Source organism: Lepidochelys olivacea, assembly GCF_965140295.1.
Source record: "Lepidochelys olivacea isolate rLepOli2 genome assembly, chromosome: 8".
Lineage (NCBI taxonomy): Eukaryota > Metazoa > Chordata > Testudines > Cheloniidae > Lepidochelys > Lepidochelys olivacea.
Genome location: NC_140418.1, coordinates 106,460,851 through 106,479,734, shown reverse-complemented (window position 1 = coordinate 106,479,734; position 18,884 = coordinate 106,460,851). Strand labels below are relative to the sequence as shown.

The 18,884-nt window shown below is 48.1% G+C and overlaps 1 protein-coding gene across 4 annotated transcripts in view; it reads right to left on the bottom strand.

Annotated features, from left to right (window-relative positions):
• Nucleotides 1–5,171, bottom strand: part of ERI3 (ERI1 exoribonuclease family member 3) — a 242,434-nt gene extending 237,263 nt beyond the window's left edge. The window contains exon 1 of one of the 4 annotated variants that reach the window (XM_084637140.1): nt 5,081–5,171. The gene's annotated coding sequence lies outside the window, so the exon portion shown is untranslated. Of the gene's footprint in view, nt 1–3,489; nt 3,638–5,015; nt 5,051–5,080 lie in introns of those variants that run through there. The other 3 variants (XM_084637141.1, XM_084637142.1, XM_084637143.1) reach the window with 3 other exon arrangements.
• Nucleotides 5,172–18,884: the final 13,713 nt, after the last annotated feature.

Here is an 18,884-nt window from a genome sequence, read left to right as displayed (position 1 = left end):
TTTAAGTGAACTTTAAGTTTTTTTAAATACCAAGTCTTTTCTTGCAAGTGTTTGCAGCCCAAATATCACAGCACTTTGGCATGGCCTGAGAGCCAGAAAATGAAAGACTATAAACAAAAACTAGTGAGTCTAACGGCACTGCTCAAACTTATTTTAAAAAAAAAGTAAATAAATAAAAACAATTTAAAATAGTATTCTAAAAGTTGTAAGGATTTAAAGTGGTGTTAAAAAATACCAGGTAAACTGGTTTAATCAATTCATCTGATAGTATCCTTTTACCATTGGTTCAATTTATTTTCCTCGTTTAATTCCATTGGTTTTTGGTTGGGTATGTTTGTAGCAAACCCACATTCCAGGAAACTTCCAATGTAACTTTCCAAAAGCACTGCCCTGAAATGTTGGTGTAGTGTTCCTATTCGTTACTTGTCACCAATACAGCTAAGTATTGAACTATCTATTTTTACAGATCCTCAAGACTGTGCTCAGCCCTCCTCCTCCCCCACCCCCGTTCCAATAACCTTACAATCTACAATTAGATGGGACACAAGGGTTAGTTCAGTGAGATCATGTGGTACTCATTTCAGGCATGTGCACATCTTGAGAGTTCAATTTAAAGAAAATAACAGTGTTGACTCACTATGTGTAGGCATTTTGAGAGAAGTGAGTTAATGAGGGAAGTGAAGGAGAGGACTGACTAAAACAGGGAGGGAATTCCATGAGTAGGGAAGCTTTCTCCTATCTAACCAGCCTGCTCCTCCCACATTCCTTCAGAGATATGCCATGCCAAACCACTGCATAGACCATCAGGATGGTTTCCATAGTGACATCACAGACAATGTCTTGTGAGATCACAGGGACTGAGGAGGAGGAGCAAAATTACAAAGAAGAGGACTTCTTGTGGCTAATGCATGGATAATCGTTGTGCTGGGAATGAAACAGGTATCACAACTAACTTGACATTGCGGTGAAACCTAATCAAGATGCAGCTCTCATCAGACCACTTATCTCAGGGCTGTCCCCTAAGTATTTCCCAAAGATACAGGATACAATTCTGCTCCAACTTGATTAGGCCAACTCTGCTAGGCAGCCAACTTTTGTCAGCTCCTTGAGTGGTCTCTTAAAACAGATTTTATTGTGTATTTTTAAATTTTCCCCAAGAGCGGCAGTGGCTACACAAATGGATCTCATGCTGAAATCTGCAGGAGTTCTGCACATGGAAGGACAGCAGGACTGCCCCTTAGTGAGAAAGTAGAGGGAGGAAAACAACCTGAAGTGTATAAGTAGTCAGACTGTAAAGCTACAGTGGAAGAATATATTTGGTACTTGGTATAGTACCTTATCAGATGACCTCAGTGTGTTCTGTGGAAAGGGCCAAGTTATATTTTTAATTGTGGTCCGTGGGCTGAGTTTATAAATTAAAGCCACATGCAACTCTCAGTCCACAACTGAGCTCCCACCTAACAGCAATGGAGTTAGCAGAATTGCTGTTACACATATCTTAATTTAGTGAAAGTAAAAATACCAGGCACTTTTAGAACTATGTCTTTTTGCCCTTTGGTTATGTGGTACCTGGCAGATGTGATTACCTGATTTGCACACGCAATTGCTGTGATGCAAATCAGGTACACAGTTGTGTACCTAAATTATTTGAAAATCCGGTTCCGTCACTGTCAGGCTCAAGAGTTAACACTCAACTGAGACAAACAGGATGGTTCACACCCCAACTGTTTAACGCTGTCTACAGTTTGGTGTTGACAATTCTGCACTGTTTTCTATTTAGTTCACATTTGGTTGATTCTCTTTACAATCATAAGGTCTGGACATTTTTAAAGAAAGTTTGTATTCTACAGAATCTGAAGGTCAAAGGGGCTGGAAGATATTTCAAGGAGGCACGTAAACCAGAAACCACATCAATTCACAATAATCCTAGAAAACAGGCAAGGGATAGAGGTACTGCACAGAGAGTTAGTTAGGGTAGAAACAGCAAAGCTAACAGTACACAGTTATATTGCCAAGAAATTTAGGACAGGAAGTGAAGAATCATTATCCAACTGAAAATGCAGGAGACATTCAGAGACACAATGCAATTACCCAGTTGGAATTTGGCCAGCATCAACCACCACTCTATTCTTAGGTTTAAAGAAAATTTGTCAGAGAATATTTAGAGACTTCAGTTTTACCTCTCATCTACAAATCTGCACCCCACTCCCCCAAGTATCACAGCAGCCCCAGCACTCTGCTGGGGAAATGGTTCAGAACCAACAGAGAGAAAGCATTTCTTATTGCGCTTCTCCAGGACCACCACCTGCAGCAACTGTGTGTCCTTCTCACCCAAGAGCAGGCTTGGAAATATGTATATTTGTTTAATAGTCATCAATGGCCTCTTATGAATATAGTTGAGGGTGTCCATTTCCATTCAGATTTAGCTCATGGATCACCATTCCCATCTGCTGTACAGGTTCAGTGAAATTCATACAAAGGTTATTACTAGATCAAAACAGAGGAAGTGCAAGTGCAAAAACTTTACATGCCAAATGTCTTTCAGAACTTTATTTCCTAGATTAAATAAAGGAAAAATTCAATACCTACTAAAAGTAACACAGCCAAAACAAGATAGGTATCGTAGCAGCTATAGCAGTCCTCCTACAGGAATCAAGTCCCAGCTAAATACCTTTCATTCAAAACTATGGGCTTGGCTACATTTACATTTTATAGCGCTCTAACTTACTGGCTCAGGGGTGTGAAAAATCACCCCCCTGAGCGCAGCAAGTCAGAGTGCTTTAAAGCGCTAGTGTGAACAGGCTCCCAGCTCTCGCAGCTAATCCCCTCGTGGAGGTGGATTACCAGGAGCACTGGGAGAGCTCTCTCCCAGCAATCGCGCGCAACCACACTCGCACTTCAAAGCGCTGCTGCGGGAGCGCTCCCGCGACAGCGCTTTGAAGTTTCCCGTGTAGCCATGCCCTATGAAAGTAAAGGTCATCTCAATCTGCGTACACTTATTCAGGGACTTCTTTGTTTAGTGTCCAAATGAATTAGCATTTTCTTTTTAATGCAGTCAGTTTTAGTCTTTTGAATTTTGGTGAGAATCAAATCTGGCTACATGCACTTATGAAGCTTTTTTATGAACGCGTGCACACACGCTATTGTACCTAGAGCAACCTATGCTTCAGAGAAGCAACTGCCATGAAAAGGGTCTCTCGAGAACAATAGAAGCATTTCACCTACAGTATAAATTAACAGCCTGCAAAATTTCAGTTACAGAGAACCCATCCCAAACTCAACTATTTAAGGTACAAAAGTACATCTGAAGTTACTTCCACCACCCACCTCCACCCTGAAGAGTAACCATTTGGATTTCTAACATATAGCTTATTTAGGAAGAAACCATTCTTGGTGTGAAATCTTATATGCCATGTTTACACTGACAAAGTGCTATGAAACTCCACAGTGTTGCACAGAGCACCAAAACTATTAAGTACCTTAACTTACCATTCAAAATAGCAGCTTACAGTGTCTGACAGGACCAATTCCTTTTAGAAATACCACAACCCTAAGCATTTGATTAAAGTCTTCCTTATCTCTTCTGAGCTGAGATATGGTACAATCTAACCAATCAGACCAGCCCTTTGCGCTGTGGCCTAAAGAATACCAGAGATCTGACTAAACTGAAGCCATCAAAAAACCCTACTTCTAAAACCAGAAATCCAAGAAATAAAAAGAAACCCAAGTCTGCATCAGATTTATTTCCTAATAATGCCCCATTGCCATGTAAAGCTACCAGGCATAAGGCTTACAACAGACAGAGTATCAGAAAAAAGGCACAATGTCTGTTCATGCTGTTTAGGAGAAACACCTGTAACACTACAGTAGCAAGAAAAGGGAGGGAGGAGAAATTCCTGTGGCCGGTCACGCAACAAGTAAACGCACATTGTATTTCTCAACTCTCTCAAGTTCACTTCTGAGTTTCAACCTCTTTCACACTCAGAAGATGTGCAATCAGTGTAATCTCACATATGAAAGTCAAACTATTGACTCCCTTATTCAGACACCAAAAGGAATGTCCAACATCCCTATTAAGATTTCTTGCCCCTTTTAAATCCATCTCCCACAATACTCAGTTCAGTGGACAATCAACTTCTGCTGCCCAAAGACTTGACAGCAGTTTATCAAAATCAGACCAGGATTTTGAGGAGCGAGCCCAAGAGCCGCACACTGAATAGTTCTGCTGAAGAACACGCAACTGCCCAAGGAGCGGAGACCCAATTTAACACAGAATGGCAACAAGGCGAGAGCCGCTGGGCCACAATGCTGGGCCCCTCTTCCTTAACCAGCTTCAGAGTGGCTTTCCTTCCTTCCTAGAAGTGGGGCCACACCGGGGGACGAAGTGCTTCACGCCCAGCTACAATGTCCAGTTCTGCAGGCTAACTTCTCGCGGCTTGCCGGAGCCACAGGGCAGAGACCCGGCGAACCACTCCCTTGCCTCTGGGGTGAAGGTCCAGACTCCACTCTCCCCTTTGCTGCCCTCCTTTCCTCTCAGCCCGAGATCCCCCCCGCCCCCCAGCCAGCCCGAGATCCCCCCCCAGCCAGCCCGAGATCCCCCCCCAGCCAGGCCAGCACCCCCTCTCCTGACACCCTGCCCCCGCTGAAGCCCCCCGACGCTTCCCATCCCTCCTGCCCCCCAGGCACCCGGCTCCCTTTAGCACGTAACCAGCTCAACCCCCCCCCCCCCTCCGGCAGCTGCCCAGGCCCAGCCCCCTGGCCCGGCTCTGAGCCCCTGCCCACCGCAACCTGCGCCGCCCTGGCCTGGCTCGGAGCCCGTTCCCGGCGCAGCCCCCACCCGCAGCCGTGGGGGCCCCGGCCCGGCCCCGGGGCCCCCAGCCCCTCCCGCGCCAGGGCAGCCCCCTCCCCCTGGCCAGGCCCGCCGGCCTTTGGGGCCCAGCCGGCCGCCGCCCCCCCCCCGGCCGGGCCCCGCCCCCCGCGGCCCCCCCTCCCCCGGGGGCCGTCGGGGTGTTTACAGCGGGGGCCGCGCCAGCCCTTCCCCCCACACTCGGCACCACGAGTCCCCAAGCCAGCGACTCACCTCCGCGCACTCTGACCCCCGACCCCGTTCTGAGCGGCAGCCCGGCCGGCCAACCGGAGCGGCCGCTCCCGCCGCCGGGGGCGGGGCTTCCTCCCCGCCGACCCGGACGCAGGCGCGCGGCCGGCCGGCAGCGGGGCCCCCGCCGCGCGGCATCCTGGGGCTTGTAGGCCCGGCGGGGCGCGCTCGCCTGGGGCAGCGGCGGGGCGGGGACCGAGGCTCGACGCCTCCGCTGAGGGGCGCCGGGGCCCAGCCCAGGTCTCGCTGGCCGGGAGGGCAGGTGGCCCCGGCCCTGGGGGCAGCGGGGCCCGGTCCCGTGGGCGGGAACCGGGGTCCCGGCTATAGGGGGGCAGCGGGGCCCGGTCCTGTGGGCGGCGTGGGGCCGGTGGGCGGGAACCGGGGTCCCGGCCCTGGGGGTGCAGTGGGGCCCGGTCCCGTGGGTGGTGTGGGGCCAATGGCCAGGAACCGGGGTCCCGGCCCTGGGGGTCAGTGGGCCCCGGTCCTGTGGGCGGCATGGGGCCGATGGGCGGGAACCGGGGTCCCGGCCCTGGGGGTGCAGTGGGGCCATTGGCCAGGAACCGGGGTCCTGGCCCTGGGGGTCAGTGGGCCCCAGTCCTGTGGGCAGCGTGGGGCTGATGGGCGGGAACCGGGGTCCCGGCCCTGGGGGTGCAGTGGGGCCAGGTCCCGTGGGTGGTGTGGGGCCATTTGCCAGGAACCGGGGTCCTGGCCCTGGGGGTCAGTGGGCCCCGTTCCTGTGGGCGGTGTGGGGCCGATGGCCGGGAACCGGGGCCCCAGCTTTGGGGGTCACTCGCACCACCTATGGGGGCATTAGTGGTGCCAACTCCAAGTGTTCGGACACCATGAGACTTTGAACATACTGTCCGGTTCGCTCTCTCTTGTGCCATTACATTTTTCAAACTTTTTTCTCTCTCACCAGGAGGGCTAGACACTTACCCAAAATCTCCCTCCCGCCCCAGTCCTCCAGCAGGTGGGGTTTGAGAAAAAGACCAAATATGGCGAGACTCGCCGTAAAATTGTGAGAGTTGGCAACACTACAGTGCAGCTGGAGGTTTGACTGATGTCCTTGGGGATTAAGGAACCTAGGACTATTCATCTTTATTAGAACATGGAACATAATATTGTCCCTAAAGCTACTGTCTGTCCCTCTGCTTTACGGCAGGTCTGCTTTCTGCCTAGAACCTCCCAAGCCCCTTCCGGACACAGTTTTAAAGAAACAGCACACAAACCGTCACATATTCCCCCCTCCTTTTTTTCTGTACAATCTTTAACCAAAACTATAGCAAATGATGGATCTAAACACCCGTCATCCAACATACCACACCCACAGATCTAGTCATCAGCAGGCTTTGGAGAGCCTTTTGTCCAGGTGATTCACTTGGATTAAGACATTCCAAAGGTGCAGGTGCCTGTTTGTGAGATTTCAGACTCTTCTCAGCAGGATTCTATCCTTTCACTACATCTGTAGTGCGAGCACCATTGCTGCTATGTTCATATTACAGTTCAGCTCTTTCTCAAACTAGCTGACGATGCTGTCTATTCTCGACTGAGTACCTTGATCAGACTCAGCTGTTGGAGTGCAGCTAGAACCAATGACAACAGCTATGATTCTTCAATATGTATCCTTTATTAATATATATATGTATAAAATCAGAGCTGCATTTGTTGACCTAAGCTTAGATGAACCTTAGGGTTCCCTCTTCCCTCAATCACTGGGGACATGATTTGGTCTATTTTGGTCAATCCATTTTGGACAATCCATTTTGGTCAATTTCATGGTCATAGGATTTTAAAAATCATAAATTTCATGATTTCAAATATTTAAATCTGAAATTTCATGGTGTTGTCATTGTAGGGGTCCTGATGCAAAAAGGCGTTGGGGGAGGTTGCAAGGTTATTGTCACGGTTCCTCCCCCACTCTGAACTCTAGGGTACAGATGTGGGGACCTGCATGAAAAACCTCCTAAGCTTATCTTTACCAGCTTAGGTCAAAACTTCCCCAAGGTACAAAATATTACGCCCGTTATCCTTGGACTGGCCGCTACCACCACCAAACTAATACTGGTTACTGGGGAAGAGCTGTTTGGACGCGTCCTTCCCCCCAAAATATTTCCCAAAACCTTGCACCCCACTTCCTGGACAAGGTTTGGTAAAAAGCCTCACCAATTTGCCTAGGTGACTACAGACCCAGACCCTTGGATCTTAAGAACAATGAACAATCCTCCCAACACTTGCACCCCCCCTTTCCTGGGAAATGTTGGATAAAAAGCCTCACCAATTTGCATAGGTGACCACAGACCCAAACCCTTGGATCTGAGAACAATGAAAAAGCATTCAGTGTTTTACAAGAAGACTTTTAATAAAAAATAGAAGTAAATAGAAATAAAGATATCCCCCCTGTAAAATCAGGATGGTAGATATCTTACAGGGTAATTAGATTCAAAAACATAGAGAACCCCTCTAGGCAAAACCTTAAGTTACAAAAAAGATACACAGACAGAAATAGTTATTCTATTCAGCACAATTCTTTTCTCAGCCATTTAAAGAAATCATAATCTAACACATACCTAGCTAGATTACTTACTAAAAGTTCTAAGACTCCATTCCTGTTCTGTCCCTGGCCAAGACGACTACAGACAGACACAGACCCTTTGTTTCTCTCCCTCCTCCCAGCTTTTGAAAGTATCTTGTCTCCTCATTGGCCATTTTGGTCAGGTGCCAGCGAGGTTACCTTTAGCTTCTTAACCCTTTACAGGTGAGAGGAGCTTTCCCCTGGCCAGGAGGGATTTCAAAGGGGTTTACCCTTCCCTTTATATTTATGACAGTTATTATAGAGGGGGTTCCGGTACTGATACCCTTACTTCTGCACTGTTGCTGGTGGCAACTCTGTCTTCAGAGCTGGGCTCCTGGCCAGCAGCCGCTGCTCTCCGGCTGCCCAGCTCTGAAGGCAGCACTGCCATGAGCAGCAGCGCAGAAGTAAGAATGGCATGGTATGGTATTGCCACCCTTACTTCTGCACTGTGGCTGGCAGGGTGCTGCCTTCAGAGCTAGGTGCCTGGAGAGCGGTGGCTGTTGGCCAGCTGCCCAGCTCTGAAGGCAGCACAGAAGTAAGGGTGGCAATACTGTGACCCCCCCTAAAATAACCTTGTGACTCCCCTGAAAATCCCTTTTGGGTCAGGACCCCCAATTTGAGAAATGCTGGTCACTCCCATGAAATCTGTATATTCTAGGGTAAAAGCACACAAAAGACCAGATTTCACGATCCGTGACGCGTTTTTCCATGGCCGTGAATTTGGTGCGGCCCTACCCATAATGTGGTATCATTTTTGATCTGGCCCCCTCTGTAGATCTAAATCATGCCAATTCTTTCTGTATTACATTTCTAAGATACTGCCTTTCCAACCCAACCACACTCCTAAAACTCCTCCAGCCTTTGCTATCCATCCACACTGCTAAAACTCATCCAGGCCTTCATCATCTCACAGCTTGACTACCACAACATCCTCTTCTCTGCCCTTGACAAATGCAATATTGCCCAGTTCATATCCATTCAAAATGCTGATGCAAAAACCATTTTCCTAGCTAATCACTTTGACCATTTCATTCCGCTCTTTGCCTTCCTCCGCAGGCTCCCCTTCATCACATAAAGTATAAGCTCCTTGTCTTCACATTCAGGGCCCTTCACCCTGCCCATCATCTCTCATACAATATTGCAATGTCAACTACTGCCTCTAATCAGCTAAAAATACCAGCCTTCACCACCTACTTGTTAAATTTTTCAAATATAACCCACACACCTCCTGGGTGTGGTGCTCTGTAGTCTGTCCCATCTAGTGGCACTGAGACCACTTAGAGAGAAATTAATGAGTCTGCTCTACAGCCTAAGCTAAGGGCTATGTGGCTTTTAGCTCATGCAGTTGAGGCTCATGCATTTACCTACAGAGGTCCCAGGTTCAATCCCAACAATCAGGGTTTGTCGGTTTTACAAATCGGGGACAAACACATTTGTGCTTCCTTGTGGGAGGTGCTCCCCACAAATATCTGCAAAGGCACCTCATTGTCCTCCAAACTCTCCTTTGCTGTAATGCCTACAAAAACATGACAAAGCTTCGGAATCTGGTGAGTTCTCACCCCGGCCTGTCACGCTGACCAATACTGTCTCATTGTGCTCCTCTGTCTGTCTCTCCACACCGGTTGCCTCTTGTCTTGTGCTTAGGTTGTAAGCTCTTTGGTGGAGGGACCATTTTTTTGCTCTGTTTGTACCGCACCTTGCACAATGGGGGCCTGATCCATGAATGTCGTTTCTAGGCATTATCACATTACAAAAAACAACCATTTTGATGGTGAAAGAAAAAGCTTAAGACCTCTTTGGCTATGTCTGCACTATGGCCCTTACAGCAGCCCTGGCACAGCCATTGTAAGGCCTCCCATGTAACCGCTCTAATAAACCACCTCCAATGCGCGGCGGTAGCTATGGCGAAAGGAGAGCATCTCCCGCCTACGTAGCACTGTCCACACCGGCGCTCCTGTCAGTGAAACTGATGTTGGTCAGGGGGTGTTTTTCCCACACCCCTGATCAACAAAAGGGCTAGCGTAGACATAGATACCAAACGTAAGGCTCTCAGCCTCGTATCTATTGAAGCAAAGAGATTTAAAATGAAGATTTACCTCTGAAGTTGGCAGCATTGTTTGTTCCAGTCTGACAGCCCAGAGGCCATAGCTGGGCTTACTCCAGTGAGCTGGGCTTACTCCAGTGACTGACAAGTGAGTTGTCCAGTAGCTCAGCAGAGCTGAGAGGGAGTCTATTTGTTGTACAATTCTCTCAGCAAGTTGTACTGTTCGCTGCCGGCAAAAGCAAATGAGACAAATGCCCACTTCTGTAAAAAAAGCAGTGTGCGGTGTGGAGGAACGTGCAGGGGGATGAGCAGAGATGCAAGTGTGGCAAGGCTCATACGGGGGTGGGCGGGGTTCCAGCAACCCCAGCCTCATGGTGGGGGCGGGAGAGCAGAAAGGGGACTCAGGTGAGCAGCTCGGGCCAGTGCCATGCTGGGGTAGGGAGGAGAGCGAGCTCAGGCCAGCCCTGTGCAGTCTCCCATTTTCCCTTTGGGAAATATGGTCACCCTATTTATAAAGCTTAAAAATAACACAATTGCAAACTGTATCCATGATTTGCAGGTCCTCAAGGAATCCATTTTGAAGCACTTGGAAAGGAAGGTGATCAGGAACAGTCAACATGGATTCACCAACAGCAAGTCATGCCTGACCAACCTGATTGCCTTCTATGATGAGATAACTGGCTCTGTGGATAAGGGGAAAGCAGTGGACATAATATATCTTGACTTTAGCAAAGCTTTTGATACGGTCTCCCACAGTATTCTTGCCAGCAAGTTAAAAAAGTATGGACTGGATAAATGGACTATAAGGTGGATAGAAAGCTGGCTAGATCATCGGGCTCAACAGGTAGTGATCAACGGCTCCATGTCTAGTTGGCAGCCAGTATCAAGCGGAGTGCCCCAGGGGGTCTGTCCTGGGGCCAGTTTTGTTCAACATCTTCATTAACGATCTAGATGATGGGATGGATTGCACCCTCGGCAAGTTCGCGGATGACACTAAGCTGGGGGAAGAGGTAGATACGCTGGAGGGTAGGGATGGGGTCCAGAGTGACCCAGACAAACTGGAAGATTGGGCTAAAAGAAATCTGATGAGGTTCAAGAAGGACAAGTGCAGAGTCCTGCACTTAGGACAGAAGAATCCCATGCAGTGCTACAGGCTCGGGACCAACTGGCTAAGCGGCAGTTCTGCAGAAATGGACCTGGGGATTACAGTGGATGAGAAAATGGATATGGGTCAGCAGCGTGCCTTTGTTGTCAAGAAGGCTAATGGCATATTGGGCTGCATTAGTAGGAGCACTGCCAGCAGATCAAGGGAAGTGATTATTCCCCTCTATTCAGCACTGGTGAGGCCACATCTGGAGTATTGCGTCCAGTTTTGGGCCCCCCATACTATAGAAAGGAAGTGGACAAATTGGAGAGAGTGCAGCAGAGGGCAATGAAAATGATTAGGAGGCTGGAGCACATGACTTATGAGGAGAGGCTAAGGTAATTGGGCTTAGTAATTAGTCTGCAGAAGAGAAGAATGAGGGGGGGATTTGATAGCAGCCTTCAACTACCTGAAGGGGGGTTCCAAAGAGGATGGAGCTCGGCTGTTCTCGGGGTGGCATATGACCGAACAAGGAGCATGGTCTCAAGTTGCAGTGGGGGCGGTCTAGGCTGGATATTAGGAAACACTATTTCACTAGGAGGGTGATGAAGCACTGGAATGGGTTACCTAGGGAGGTGGTGGAATCTCCATCCTTAAAGGTTTTTAAGGCCCAGCTTGACAAAGCCCTCGCTGGAATGATTTAGTTGGGGTTGGTCCTGCTTTGAGCAGGGGGTTGGACTAGTCCAGTGGTTCTCAAAGCCAGTCCGCCGCTTGTTCAGGGAAAGCCCCTGGCGCGCTGGATCGGTTTGTTTACCTGCCGTGTCCACAGGTTTGGCCGATCGCGGCTCCCACTGGCCGCGGTTCGCCGCTTCAGGCCAATGTGGGCTGCGGGAAGGGCAGCCAACATGTCCCTTGGCCCGCGCTGCTTCCCGCAGCTTTGAGAACCACTGGACTAGATGACCTCCTGAGGTCTCTTCCAACCCTAATCTTCTAGGATTCTTTTGGTTAGTATTAGGGTCAGTATTACTCAGTTCTAGTTTCTGATGTGAGTCTTACAGGCAATTCAAAATGGCACCCATGTGTATTTCCATATTATCCCCAGTCTCTGGAGAATCTGGGCAACGAGCAGGACTCTTCCAAACTACCCTTTGATTGAGGGAGGGCATCCCACACACTATCTTTGTAGCCCCTACCCTGTACTCCTCGAGATCCACTGCTATGGTGGTGCCCATGGTAAAGTGCCTTATGAAAATGGCTAGGAAGGTCACTGGTTAATGATTTATTCAGAGGTCTTATTAGTAAACAAAAAATAAATACAACTAAACTGCCAAATTGTGTAGTTAGCAAGTATATTCAGCAGAGTAGGGGCTCACCCAACACATCCTCATCCTCTTCAGTCAAGACGCCACTCAACAGGTACCTTCTTCAAGATACTCTGCCCCTCCTAGAGCCAGTTTATTAACCTAATGAGCAGTTTCTCAAAAGCAAGTTCCCTTCAGCCAGATCACAGCCCCTGGTGTCAGGTACTCTACAGTCCTCCTTGAAGATTGCATCTAATAGCTCTTTAGTCTGGGCCCAGATGTCCCTGCCTGGGAGCTCTCCCTTTACAAAGTCTCCCTGAACTAACTTCCCCTCATACTTCATAAGTCAGTCAGAGGGCTGCCACCTGAGTGCTTACTGTCATCACCCGGGAAGCAGCTAGGGGAGACAGAGCCCAGCACCCTTAAAGGGCCAGCCGTAGAACAGTTGCACTGGAAGGTATGTGCACCCTTGGATCAGTGTAGTGGTCAAGTCAACTTTGTGTCCCTCGTCTCTTGCATTGTAAACTCTTGGGGCAGGAACTGTCTCAAATTCTGTTTGTCCAACACCCAGAATAATGGGGCCCTAACTCTGACTGGGCCTCTGGTAATACAAATTACTAGTAATCCACAAGGTGTCACCCACCAGTAAGGTCGTCCCTGGTCCATGATCTACAATAGGCTTAAATAATCAGATGCATGAGCTGTCTGGCATCTGAGGAGACCCTTGTGTGGGTCTTCACTATATTACCAGTGCCTTGTGATCTGCTACAAGCTTGAAATTACCAAGACCCTACAAATATCTTGTGAACCTCCTGCACTCTTATGTGCTCCCCAGCAGCTCTCTCTCAGCTACCCAGACTAGGCACACCCAGACAGAACGGTGTCTGGAGTGGCCTGCTACAAGGTTTCAATCACCTCTGTAAATGAAGTAGCACCCCACCCTAATCACAGCTGTTGGCATTTGCTGAAATGGTTGTAGCCTTTATATCACAAAAGGTAGTTCTTGAGGCGGGGTCAATATATGTGGAGCTTTTCTAGATCCCTGTTCACCTCTATCCATCCCATCCACTCTGCCCCATAGGCCAGTCCAGAGATGTGCAGGGGCTAAAAAGGCACCACAAGAGGCCAGTGCTGCTCCCTCAGCGTGCTTGATGCAGGAGGCAGGGCCACAGTGGCCAGCACATGTCAGGGGCAGGTGGGGCTTGTCCATCGCTCACAGGGCAGTGGAGATTTTGGGAGATGACACAGCTTATAGGCAGCCCACAGCAAGCGGTTATCAATCAGAGTGACTTCTACACCTGCTATATTTATGATGCAGCCTGCAGTGTAAATTAGGAGTGGCAAAAGGTGACGTAAAGCTTCCCTTGCCCCCCTTTCTCCCTTGTCCACTCCTTGTGCTGCAACTGCAAGAGGCACATTAGTGACTTGGATGTACGATCTGTTAGAAGGAGTTAACCCTAAGTTTAACATGTTATTGATACCGTGCATTTACCTAACATCCTCACATCTTATATTACAGGGATCGCTTTACTCAGCACAGTTTAGGACAGGAAATACAGAATAAAGTCTTCAGTTGCAAAAGCAGAGAGAATCTGGTTGTGATGGGATCCCCGGGGTGCAGCCTGGGACCGTGGGACCACTGTGCCCCCTGAGCTCTCTCCAGCCTGGGCTGTCTCTCACAATACCTTGCTAGTGACCAACAGCAAAGCCCTCCAGGTTATCACTCAGCACCACCGCATGTGGAGCCCCACACCCAGCTAGACTGCATGAATGCTCCCAGAGCCACTCATGAATCATAGAGAAAGGCACCAGCCCAATCCACCCCTCCAGCTCTCAGCACTGTACCCCAGGAATATATCGTCTTGACTGCTCCAGACAAGCAGTGCAGAATTATTAATTGGCTTACCACTTCATCAGTGGAAAGTGGACATACACTGGCCTTTGTCAAACCTGAGCAGATTTGCCACACACTTCAGGCAAACTCACTGGTAAAGATAAACAGTAAAACAAATTTATTGACTACAAAAGATATAGTCACTTACATCTAAGTAATAGGCAAACAGTCAGAATTGGTTACCAACAGAAATAAAATACAGGCACGCAGTCTAAACTCTCAATCCTATTTGACTGGGAAACAACTAGACTAAGCAGTTTCTCACCCCACTGGATATTGCAGTTCATAGTACACAGATTTCACCCTTGAAATCTGGGCCAGTCCCCTCAGTTGGAGTCTTCAGAGTGTCCTTGTTGCTTGCAGCATAGGTGGGTGAAGGAGAAAGGGGGCCAGGCTGGGCCCCCTGTGTTCAGTTTTATACCCTCAGTCCCATGTGCTTGGAGAACACAAGTCCAGGTATGTTTCCTGGGCATTGCTGAGTTTCCAGGCAAGGTTGAGCAATTCCCCTGGTGCGGGCTCATGCCGGTGAGTCACTGAATTGTAGCCGCCTTGCTGGACAATGGCTGTGGATGGGTGGTTTGACACCCCGCCTGAGCGTTGGTGACTTTCCTTGCTGTTGCCTCTGGGAAGCTAATATCTGGCTGATTCCCCAACTTACAGCATGTTTTAGTGACAACCCTAAAGCACAGGTCTCATAACTTCATCTGTATCTATGACATACATATTTAGGTAGAACCGTGGGTTTCAGCAGTTCATAACCTTTTCCCTGATACCCCACATGGCCTGCTGTATATGCAATATCACACTTATATACAGATAAGGAATATGGGGGCTACAAGACGCTCTCCTGAGGTATGTCACGCTGGTCAGAAGTCACCCCGTCTCATGAAGAGTGCCAGGGAATCTTTAATGACAAGAAGAGGCTGGGAGCTCGTCATCCAGAAGATGGAGCCTGCAGTAGTACAGAGTTGCACAGGGAAATTGGCTCAGTACTGACCAGGAAGGAAGGGAGCTGCCTACTGAGGACTGCTTCATGCTGTTCTTCCCTGGGTCTCTGTGCACTTTTCGGGGTTGACCAAGGTGTCCTGAGGTGAATCGCAGTCACCTGCTTACAGCATGAGGGAGTCTTGTCTGTGCCCCTTTGGGAAAACTCTTCTGAAGCTACCAGCTGCAGGCAACACACACTCCACACAGGGCCCTGCTCTTTCCACTGCAGGCTAGCAATTTACACTCGAGTGCCCCGTCCCTTCTCTTCTGGGCACTGATCCGCTGCCTGCGTGGAAGCCGTGCACCTCCGTTTACTGTCTTCACCTCTGTTCAACACTCTCCTTCACACAAGGCACTTGGACATGTCTACCATAAAACCAAATGGACATTTATTTGACAAAGCTTGAGCTGAAGATTCAAATAAAAGCAAGTAAAAGGATTTGGAGACAATGTTGTAGGTAGAAGAAAAACATAAAATGCAATCTAGAGCCTGTACTTGAGAAGTTCAATTCTGGCCTAATAAGGTATTTCTCACCCACTGATCAGTCCTTACAATGCAGGTCCAGTCCAGAAAGCTGGAATCCACTTTTCGCAAAACACTTCCCTTGGCAGGGCATTGCCTCTGTAAATGATAACATCTTGTGCCTTCTCCTTTTCTCTCAGGCAGTCCCAGGCTGTGTCTCTCTTTTCATCACCAGGGCATTTCATTAACTTCGGCTCAGCCATGAGGCTATTCAGAGCCTTTCCTTGGGCTTCTTTGCTGTGTAGATGCTCGCTCAGGTCTGCATCTGGTCCAGACTGTAAACACAAGGTTGGGCTGGGTCGAAAGATATGGATTGTTCTTACTCTTCGTTAAGTTAACTCTGAGGCCTGATGTACCTCACGTGACATGCTTCGTCTCCAGCAGCTTTGGAACAGAATATTCTACATGTCTCATAAAATATTTCCCATGCAAACGACTTCCCATAACCGTGACAATTTGCTAGTTCTTAGCTTTTGGCAGAGACCACACTTGACCCTCCACTACGGTGAGGTATCAAGAAACTGGTCAGACATAAGTGTAATATGCCTGCCTGGGCATATCTGTGTCACAGTTTCCCATCCAAGGATTGACTTACCCAACTCTAATTAAGCTTTCAGATATTGCAGGCTCATATTATGACCTCATTTTAAAAAGCAAGGTCTTTAAGTCTGTTTAGCTGCTTATGCTGAATACAACTTTCACATGTCTTCTAATACACATGTTCAGTAATCTTGTATCACTATTTTCTACTTAACACGTTAATAATGTGCCAACCCAAATCCTTCAGTTACTAACACCACCGGAGGGACTCATTAACCAACTTGAACACGTACTAGGGGAATACTAATATTCACAATATACATTTTTATATTCATGTTGTTGTTTCTTGTATCCATGACTCAGTTAATATATTGGTTTAAACATTTGCTGGCAGATGATTTTCTCTTCCTCTAAAGATTTATACTGTGCACATCACCAGGGTGATGCTAATGACAGCTTGTCATCATGCAAAGCTACTTCTGGCTGTCAGTGGAGGGGTGTTTTGAATGGAAAGCAATGCACTCAGCCCTCCTGAGTGCCTCATGTTGCTTAACAGTGACCCCCTCAGGAGCAGCACTAATGATTCACACCCAGTTCTCTTTGGCCAGAAGTTTGGGGGCTGCTTTCAGCACATAGCCATGGGGATAGTGGGTGAAAAAAGCACAGAGGTTTTGAGTAGTATAGAGTTTCTCCAGCCCAGTGAGTACAGTCATCCCAGAAAAAATACAAGAAATCCCAAAAGCAATTGAACATAACGTAAGAACGGCCATACTGGGTCAGACCAAAAGGTCCACCTAGCCCAGTATTCTGTCTGCTGGTAGTGGCCCATGCCAGGTGCTTCAGAAGGAATGAACAGAACAGACAATCATTGAGTGATCCATCCCGTCGCCCATTCCCAATTGAACGATTTTTGTCACACCACCCAATAAACTTCACTTACATTAGCAGGCACAATCATTATCTTTTCCCCCTCCCCTTCATCAGGGTGGTCTGGTCTGAGAACTTTCTCACCCCCTTTGTTTTTCTAGGCTCTCCTTGCCCGGTAATAGAAAAGTGTAGCAGGGGTTTGTTTTAGCTTCCCATGTGCTGACTCAGTTCAAACACAATCATTTCAGTGGGTACTTGACAGCCGGAGTCAGGACCATGTTTCCAGTTGAAGTGAGGAGGCAGCTTGTGGTACTATGAGAAAGACCATGTATGGGGAGACTTGAGTGGGGACAGCAATGACTGCTGCCATTACTAGGTTTATATGGCACTAAGGTTTCTCTGGCAGGAAAAATACCATTTCACCCAACACTTGGGGTAGGTGTTGTCAGGAACTGAATAATGTTAGTGATAATGAATTCTAAGTTGGAAGTGGAAGAGGCAGAGAAGGTCAACATGAGAAGCTCAGCTTATCCCAATGAACTTCCTCCTAGGACTGAAGAAGTTGAGGATGCAGTGAAGATACTGAAGAGCAATAAACCTCCCACACACACACAGAGCTAATTAAAAGTGGTGGCTAGGCACTCATCTCGGCATACCGCAAACTTTGTCAATGTGATTTGGCAGTCTGGAAGATGGCCCAAGACTTGGACATAATCCCTGATGGTTCCTATTCATAGAATATAAAAGTAAGATACGCTCTAGGAATTATTTGGGGGAATTCTATGGCCTGTGTTATACGGGAGGTCAGATTAAATGATCACAATGGTCCCTTCTAGCCTTGGAATCTAAGAAAAAGTCTGTTTCTGGAAATTACCACTCAGTCTCGTTGACACATCCTAGCAAAATACAGTCACACATCACCCTCAACGAATTATGCCCAAGATAGAGAACTTTCTGACTGAAGAACTGGGTTTAGACCCACAAGAGGGACAGTGGAGGAATAATTCAGTTTGCAGGTGCTATGCACGAAAGTGCTGGAGAACAATGGGAGGTGCTCCATGTCGACGTGGATTTTGTGAAAGCATTTGACAGCATATGGCACAAACCTCATTAGGCAATCCTGCAGCTGGCTGTAGATGGTGAAAATGTAATAAGGCTGAACATCTCTATGGGAGCACGATAGCTTTGGGGTGGTGAGCACAGTTGGTTTGACTTGAGGGTAGGTCTTGGACAGGGCTGCTTGCTCTCACTGACCCTCTTCAACTGTTATCTTGAAGACATCCTAAGAAGAGATGCCGATGGAAGCCTACAGGAGGGTGTGTACCTGTCGATGGAAGAACAATTATTCATCTGTGCTTCACCAATGATATTGACCCAACTGGATCATTGCAAGAAGAGGTGCAAAAATGTCTAGAGAGAGTAGCGGTGGAAGCAAAGAAGTTAGGTCTAAAGGCATCACACAACAAAGCAGACCACGATCACACTTCAGACTGTTGAAAAGGCAAAGGTATTCCTACCCAGAGCTGAAAAGGCACTGGAGTGTGTGGAACACTTCAAATACCAGGGCAGTATGACGGCAAGGTAGGCTAAATAGCATGTAGCGATCAGACATGGAAATGGACTCGTGACAGCTGCTCTAGTGACACCCGGCCACATTTAGAGTAGCAAAGGTTTTACCAGCAAGTGTAAAATGAAATTGCTGTAGTCTCTTGTCTTCAGCATCTTGCCATATGCCTCAGAGACACAGATGTTAAAGAAACAGGACATTAGGAAGCTTTTTGCCTTCGAATTGAAATGCTCCAGGCAATTGCGGCCCGTCTGCTGTATTTCACACAAATGTACAACATAGCTGGAGTGATACCTGTTAAGACAATTGGACAAAGACAACTTGAATGTGTGGGACACATGGGTTGGATGAGTGGAGGAAGATTGCCGAAGCAAGCTTGGCAGGGACTGGTGCCAGGGGTAGAGGGCATC